Source organism: Tamandua tetradactyla, chromosome 7 (genome assembly GCF_023851605.1).
Source record: "Tamandua tetradactyla isolate mTamTet1 chromosome 7, mTamTet1.pri, whole genome shotgun sequence".
NCBI classification, from domain to species: domain Eukaryota; kingdom Metazoa; phylum Chordata; class Mammalia; order Pilosa; family Myrmecophagidae; genus Tamandua; species Tamandua tetradactyla.
Window position 1 is genome coordinate 156,808,329 of NC_135333.1, and position 7,846 is coordinate 156,816,174.

The following is a 7,846-nucleotide window of genomic DNA, read 5'->3' on the forward strand; positions in this document are numbered from 1 at the left end:
AGTCAGGGCATGTCCTTATAATGTGATTATGGATAAACTCTTGCTGTTCTGTTTCTCTATTATTTATGAAGGTCCCTGCTATTTACAAATACGAAACAGTTCAAGTATCTCACTGGCAAAAGCCTAAAAAAGCAGTACAGGTAATATCTAATTTTTTTATATTGAGTAGAAAGTAAAAGATATTTTTATCAAATGCTTTCTCTGTATCTGCTGACATTAAGGAATGAATGTTCTACCTAAATCTCTTAATAAGGTGATGATATTTGAGGATTTTCTAATAGCAATCTACCATTGAATACTGAGATAAACCCAATATGGTCATGGTATATTAGTTTTTTTTATCAGCTCTTGTATGTAGAAATTTATTTAGAATTTTTGCATCCACATATATAAGTAAATTAAATCTATAATTTTTCTTTTTTTGTCATGTCTTTGCCAAGTTTTATATCATTATCCTGGCCTCAGGAAACAAATTGTAACATATTACCTTTCCCTCTATTCTCTGGAATAGTTTTTAAAGTTGGATTGATCTGTTCCTTGCAAATTGGGAAAATTTGCCTGCAAAACCATCCGGGTATTTTCTTTGTGCAAAGATTTTCAACTAAAACCAGAATTCGTAATATTTGGAAGCCCATTCATACTTAGAATTCTCTCTGGTTGTATTTTGGTAGGTTGTTTTATAGGGGTTTCCAGCTATTACAAATTTCCAAACATTTGTAATAAAATCATTGATGGTATTCTTATTTTTGAAGTGGAAGCTAAGATGTGTAACCTAGATGCTCCTTCAAGACTGTGGTAGTTACGTTCAGGTGTCAACTTGGCCAGGTGAAGGTACCTAATTCTGTTGCTGTGGACATGAGCCAATGGCACGTGAACCTCATCTGTTGTTGATTACATCTGCAGGCAGCTAAGAGGTGTGCCTGCTGCAATGAATGATGTTTGATTTAATTGGCTGGAAGCTAAAATGATAGAGCTCAACATAGCACAGTCTGAGCAGCTCAGTCCAGGCCTTTGGATTTGCAGGAAGGAATCACCCCAGGGAGAGTTGTTGGAACCTAGAGGCCTGGAGAGAAGGCCAGCAGAGATCACCCTGTGCCTTCCCATGTAAGAAAGAACCTCAGATGAAAGTTAGCTGCCTTTCCTCTGAAGAATGAAATAAATCCCCTTTTATTGAAAGCCAATCCATCTCTGGTGTGTTGCATTCTGGCTGCTAGTAAACTAGAACGAGGACCTTAAAATGTTTTTCCCATTTACTTGAGGTGCTGCCACCAAATCACCAGCATCAGTCAGCCTGTTTCATAATTGCCTTAGTGCAAAAAAGATGCCTCAACCAAGGTCATGTCCTCTTTAAGGGGCAGCCTGCATCTACTGACCAGATAACTTGTGGGTTTAAGTCCTGACCGTACCTGAGCTGGAGACTCTGGAGGGTCATCCCAGCTAAATTTCCCCATTCAGTGGCTGAGATTTTTGTTGAAGCTTCTCCCTGAGTTTTTCTCTGACCTCTCTTGCACCTTCTTTTCAAGCTGTTTGCTTCATTCTCCTCCTTTCTGCAGGTGATGATCCTCAGAACACTCTCTAATAAATGCTCTGTAAGTTAACCTCCATCTGAGGGTCTGCTCCCCAGAACCAACCTGCAAAAGCTGGTACAGAATTAGTCCAAGAATGGAGATACTGAGATGTGATTTTTAAGCAGGCTGGATAATTATCTGGTTAATTGTCTGGCATGAGGACACAATGACTTGTGATTGGTAGAGCATAGAAAGCTCCTGCCACCAGTTAGCAGGGTATTTGTTAAAATTTTTACCAACAGATAACTACTACTGCATTGTGACCTAATTCAGCCAGAATGTGCTATTTGCTAATCTGATAGGGCAGGAAAGGGATTATAGCCCAAAGGAGCTATAGTATCTAGCCAAAGGTACAGACAGGTGCTGGCATGGTGTTCGTGGGACTGTGTTCTCATGCTGCTGGATCAAGGGGCAGGGATGGGACCCAAAGTTGTATAAGAGAGAGCTTATACTTTGCAAACGTTCTCTGAGTATATAGGCTTTAACAGCAAAAATGGGAATTCTTGAAAGATTAAGACTATAATGATACCCTTATTTTATGGTCCAAAATAAATGATGACTAAACAACATATCCTAAACGTTGTTTCTTTTAGACATTTATTTATGACTGATAAAATTATAAAAGAATTAAAGTAGGGAATGATACAAAATCTGGGATAGTAGAGAAGAGGCAGTGTATAGGATTGGAAAGGAACTCATGTGTAAAGTTATTTTCAGACTTCTAGTACTTTAATTGGGTGGTCCATTTACAGATATTCATTCTATTTATATACAGAAAGAAAAATAAATCAATTGTATTAGTTTTCGCTTGCTGTGGAACAAATTACTTTAAGCTTATCAGTTTCTAACAACCATTTTTAGTTCAGGGTTATTTAGGTCAAGAAGTCTGACCCAGAGTGGCTGGATTCTCTGCTCATGTATCACAACTCTGAAACTACGGTTTGCTTGGGTTGAGCTCTTGCATATAGGCTCTGGGGAAAATGTGCTTCCAAGATTTTCTTGCTATTGGGAGAATTCAGTTTCTTGTGGCTATTGGTAGAGGTCCCCGTTTCTTTGCTGGTGTTAGCCTTGGGTTCTTCTCAGTTACTAGAGGTTGCAATTGCCCTGTTTTAAGGCCAGCTGTGCCATATAACAATGTAACCACAGGAGTAAAATCTGTCAAATTCATTATCCTGGAGATTCTTCAGGGATGTACATCAGAGGGCAGGAAATCTCGGGGACTGTCCTAGAATTTGGAGCATGCATGGGTTAACAATAAACCAAAAATTATGCTTAATCCAATGATGTACAACTATGGTTCATTTTAAGAAAGTAAATAGAGAAATAACAAAATGTCATATATTTCCTCATGGATGCCCAAAGCTTTTAGTTAGTACTTTATTGATTTCTTTTAAAAGCTGTTATTTAATTTAAGATTTCTTAAAGATGAGAGTGTATCCCTGAACTTTGGCCAAAACTTCTCTAATGAAAATACGGCAAATTTGGGGTTTATGGCAGATACTTTCTAAGAATGTAGATTCCTATAAAATGCCATTATTCTAATTGTCTAGAGATTATTTTCCTGATTCTTTATCTTGAAATATGTTGTAGGTTATCAAGGGCATGTAATGTAAAAATTATGATAAATTATTTTTTATTCATTGGTATACCATGATGCTTAAGAGCTTGAGCTCTGGTGTCCAACTTCCTAAGTTTCAATCCTGGTTTTATTAATTATGAGTTTCTTTGGACAAGTCACTAAAACTTTCTGTGACTCAGCTTCCTTATCTATGAAATGGGAACAATATTTTAGTTTCTGAGTAATAAACCATATAGCCCATTCACAAATAAATATTAGCTGTAATTATTATGCTCTTGATTGCTTCATAATGTCAGCTTAAGTGTCCTAGTACATATAATGCCAACAGTTTATCAATCCATGTAGTCTTTTCAAAAAACATAAACGAAAGAGAGTTTACTCAAAATTTAATAATGTTAATTGTATTAGTTGCCCTTTATATCATTTCAAATATATTCTCATCCTATTAGATATATTTATGTGGTTTTAATTTTGATTCCTTGTTGCCAAAAAATTCCTTTTTCTTTTCTATTTCTTCAAAAGGCTTAAACCTTCTCAGTTGCTCTCTGGTGTTCCTAAAGCAAATCCACTGAGGTTTTACAGAATCCTTTTGGTCTTTTATATTCATTGGGATGTTTTCATTGATGCAATATATCATGAACTGTCAGGCTTCTTGTTACAATCTCCTCATTTTTCTATCAATGGCTTATTCTTTATTGAAAGGGGCTAGGCAAATTGAATGAACTTGTGAATATATTTTCATTTTGTTTGCCTCTTATCCCTTCTTTTCTGAAGGAGACTTTTGGTATACTTCTCAGTTTAGTTTTATAAGATATTTTGATAAAGTACCATAGTGCTTTATCAAACTTGAAAGAGATGGAACACTTCACTATTGCAGAAGTCAGTTTTTCTATCAGTCTTTGTGCCCTGCTTTTTAAAAGTTTCATGAATCCAGAGTGGCAGCATTGCCTTTGCTTATTACAACACAGTGATGTGTTTCTTTTACTGTCAAGAACTGCTGATATGACAACTCAAGGAAGAAACTGGTGAAATGAGCATTAAAAATTCTAAGCAATTTCCTATATGAAATTTCATGCCATATGCTCAACATTTAGGTCAGAAACATGATTTTTTAAATATTTTAAAAGAAAAGTGCATATCTCACATGTATGCAAATGAATTTTCATAAAGTGAAGTATCTATAAAATAGAAAATAGTATTTCTGGAGTTATTGCTTTTTGAGATACCAATTCTAGGACTTTAAAATTAGAAGGCAAGTAAATTTGCCATCTACAGTTATCTAAAGACATCTGCTCAGAACCCAGTACTGAAGGTAGAAATTGTAGCTCTATGGGGTACCTGCTCCCTTATTGATGCATGTGTATGCCTGGAGGATGCAGAGGTGACAGTAAGCCAGGGTCATCGGGTACAGAGAGATCTCTGTACTGAGAAACAATAAATTTCATTTCTTTTGAGAAATGGATCTAGAGAAGGCTGTCACCCAAATAGATTGTAGGATACACTTGAAATGACAGGTGTCTTAGATTTCCAGCTGCTGTGACAAATACCACACAGTAAGTTGTCTCAACAACAGGAATTTATTGTCTTTCAGTTTCAGTGGCTTGAAGGCTTATTTTCTTCTGGGGTTGGTAGCATTCTGGCTTGCCACCAATCTTTGAGTTCCTTGGCTTTCCTTTCACATGGGGATTAGGATGTCCTCTCCTTTTTCTTCTGGGTCCTGTTGACTTCCAGCTTCTGACTCCTTCCTATGGCTTTTTTTGTTTTTCATAAGACCTCCAATAATAGGCTTAAGATCCATCCTTATTGTGTTGGCCACACTTCACTAAAAATAATATCTTCAAAAGTCCTATTTACAATGTGTTCACACCCACAGGAATGCAGGTTAAGATTAAGAACATGTCTTTTTTTGGAGGGTGCATAACTCAATCCGCCACAAGAAGAATCTTGACTATTGGGATACAGAAAGAAAGTGCAGAGGTCCTTAGAGGTGTTATAGGGTGGGAAATACCTTTATCTATATTTTAGGGGAAACTAAGTGGTACACAATGTTGGAGAAACATTAGCATCCATAAACGGGCATCATTCATAGACAATCTGGTGAACTAAACAAGTGATGATCAATCATTCAGGAAGGATAGATAGGCTGGTCAGCGCATTCCTATTGCTGCAATCCCAGTTTTGATGCCCAATGGCACAGGCTGACAAGACTTAAAGATGAAATCCGTGAGTAGATTCCCTTTCATTGCCTCCTCAAATTAACCCCAGAAATCCTAGAAAGCTGGAGGAGAAATAATAATACTATTCCTCGGAAGCTAAATTTAAATGTATTTCATCTTTTGAACTTGTAAAACACCGGGAAGCTGTTATGCTTGGAGAAGTGTTGGGTAAAACCTACAGGATAAATGCTTCCTAAAAGAAATATACTGAGAATGACAAAATAGATCTACATTTTAAATTTAAAATTTTCTGGTAGCCACATTAAAATAGCAAAACAGAATAGATGAAGATAATTTTAATATTATAGCTTGTTTATCTGGACAGATCCAAGATATTATTGCCTCAACAGGTAATCAATATTAAATTATTGAGAATATTTTCATTCATATCTTCTACTAAGTCTTTGAAATCTTGTGTGTAGTTTATCCTTACAGATCAAATGTGGCATTTAGCCACTGTATTAGGCAGCAAACCTCTAGGGAATATTAGCCTACCACCTGCTATTTTATACATATAATCCACGAAGCAATTTAAAAGAGTTAAAGTTACTTTCCCTCTGCTACTTCAAGCCAGTCACTCATGTAGGGAATGTGAAGACACTTATCTTTTCCCTATTCTACACAGCCATGGTTAATACTAATTAAACACTCCAGATGAATTTGAAGGATTCTATATTTTGCCATCATATGTTTGCACTGATATAGTAAAAACATTTTTAACAGCAATATTTTAACTCAGAACGTGCAGAAAGTGGGACAACTGCATTTTACAGATGGAGCAACATATAGGACGATAGCTTATTTACAGTCATTTGGACATAAGATGCCCCTGCTGTGAAGATTTCATTTGTGATATCTTTTATGTAAACATATTAAGTGTATTTTAGTAAAATGTGAAAATATTTCTGCCAGCTTCATCCATTCTCTCTCACCAACATATAACACATGAAATAGATTTAATTTGGGGTTATTGAAAGTGCTATCTTTACCTAGGGGGGTTTCCAGAGAAGTCTCTGGTAAGGAACAGAAATCATCTTGGCCATACTTAATAAAGAAGATTTTGCTAGTAAAGGTGTATTAGTCATGTGGCCAAGTGTTTGAAATGCATAGAGTGCCAATACTTATGTCCGGCACCTCATTGTTCACTTGAAAGAGGGAACCATGCCTGCCATTCAGCCAGCAAATGATTCTATGTTATGTTCGGTGTTTTCAGTTTAATAAACCCATTCATCCCTTTCAGTATTTCTCAACTGGGGTTCTTCCTTTGAACCAGTAAACACCAGAAATGATTTGAGGGATTGCTTCTCAAGTTTTCCAAGGATGGTACCTGTTTCTACTGTTCTAGATGCACAGAGGGGAAGGCAATTCATTACATAATATGTCTGTCTTACAGTATTAGGGCTTAACTTTCTCAAGGGATCCCAGTTGAGAAAGGGAATGCTCCCTTTAGACTATATATATATATATATATATGTATATATCGTCACTGAATCCAACCCCTTTTTGCACACTGCTAGGATATCTGATCTCTTACACAGAATGGGATGTTGCTTATGGCTCAAATCCAGCAAAAACCCACAAGACACATGACACAAATGTGCCTCATCATGTGTTCATGACTCATCTTTCTTTAGGACATACCAAGCATCTTTCACTTTCCACATGATTTTCATTCATCCCTACTCTCTATCCCTACTGCCCTTAAGAATAGAAAAATAAGTTATCAAATTAAATTTAGAGATAATTTTCAGGTTCTTAGAGCAGGAATGTGATGGGAAAAACAAATTGTGAAGCCAGTCATTTCTAACTGCATCAATTGCAGCTGAATCTTGTAGGAAAAAATCAATTATGGACCACAATCAATTCCGGACTTAATTACTACCTAGCTCTAAAATTTTACTGATTATCTGGATAGATAAAAAGATAGGTATTGGTGCTCAGAGCTGAACACATAGTTGTGCCTATGATTATAAATAATTTTGATGTTAACTGTAATTATGTGGTAAACCCAATTAATAATTTATCTACCTTTTGTGTTAGGAGGGAAGATAGAAAATATTTTTGTGGAGTTGGACCTGGAAGTCATATGTATCACTTTTACCCATATTACGTTGACCAGAACTTACTCACATGGCCTTATCTAACTTTACAGAAGGTTTAAAAATGTACCTTTCTGTGTGGACAAGAGAAAGGAGACTCAATTATCAGTGAGCTCAGTAATCTCTGCCACACATATTTTCTTGTAAAAGAAGAAAGGGGAGACAGAATTGGTGTCTAATGATGAGTTGGTTTTCAAATAATAAAAATGAAACTTTTTTTACTAGATGGAAAACATTTTGAAATGTGACTAAGCCAATTAAAAAAAAATGGAAACACAGTAAGGAATTTTGGGCACAAGTGACTATCTGAATAAACTGTATTAGAGAAATGCATACTTCATTTCACAAACTGATGACTATAGTATTTTAAGTTCTCTTAATCAT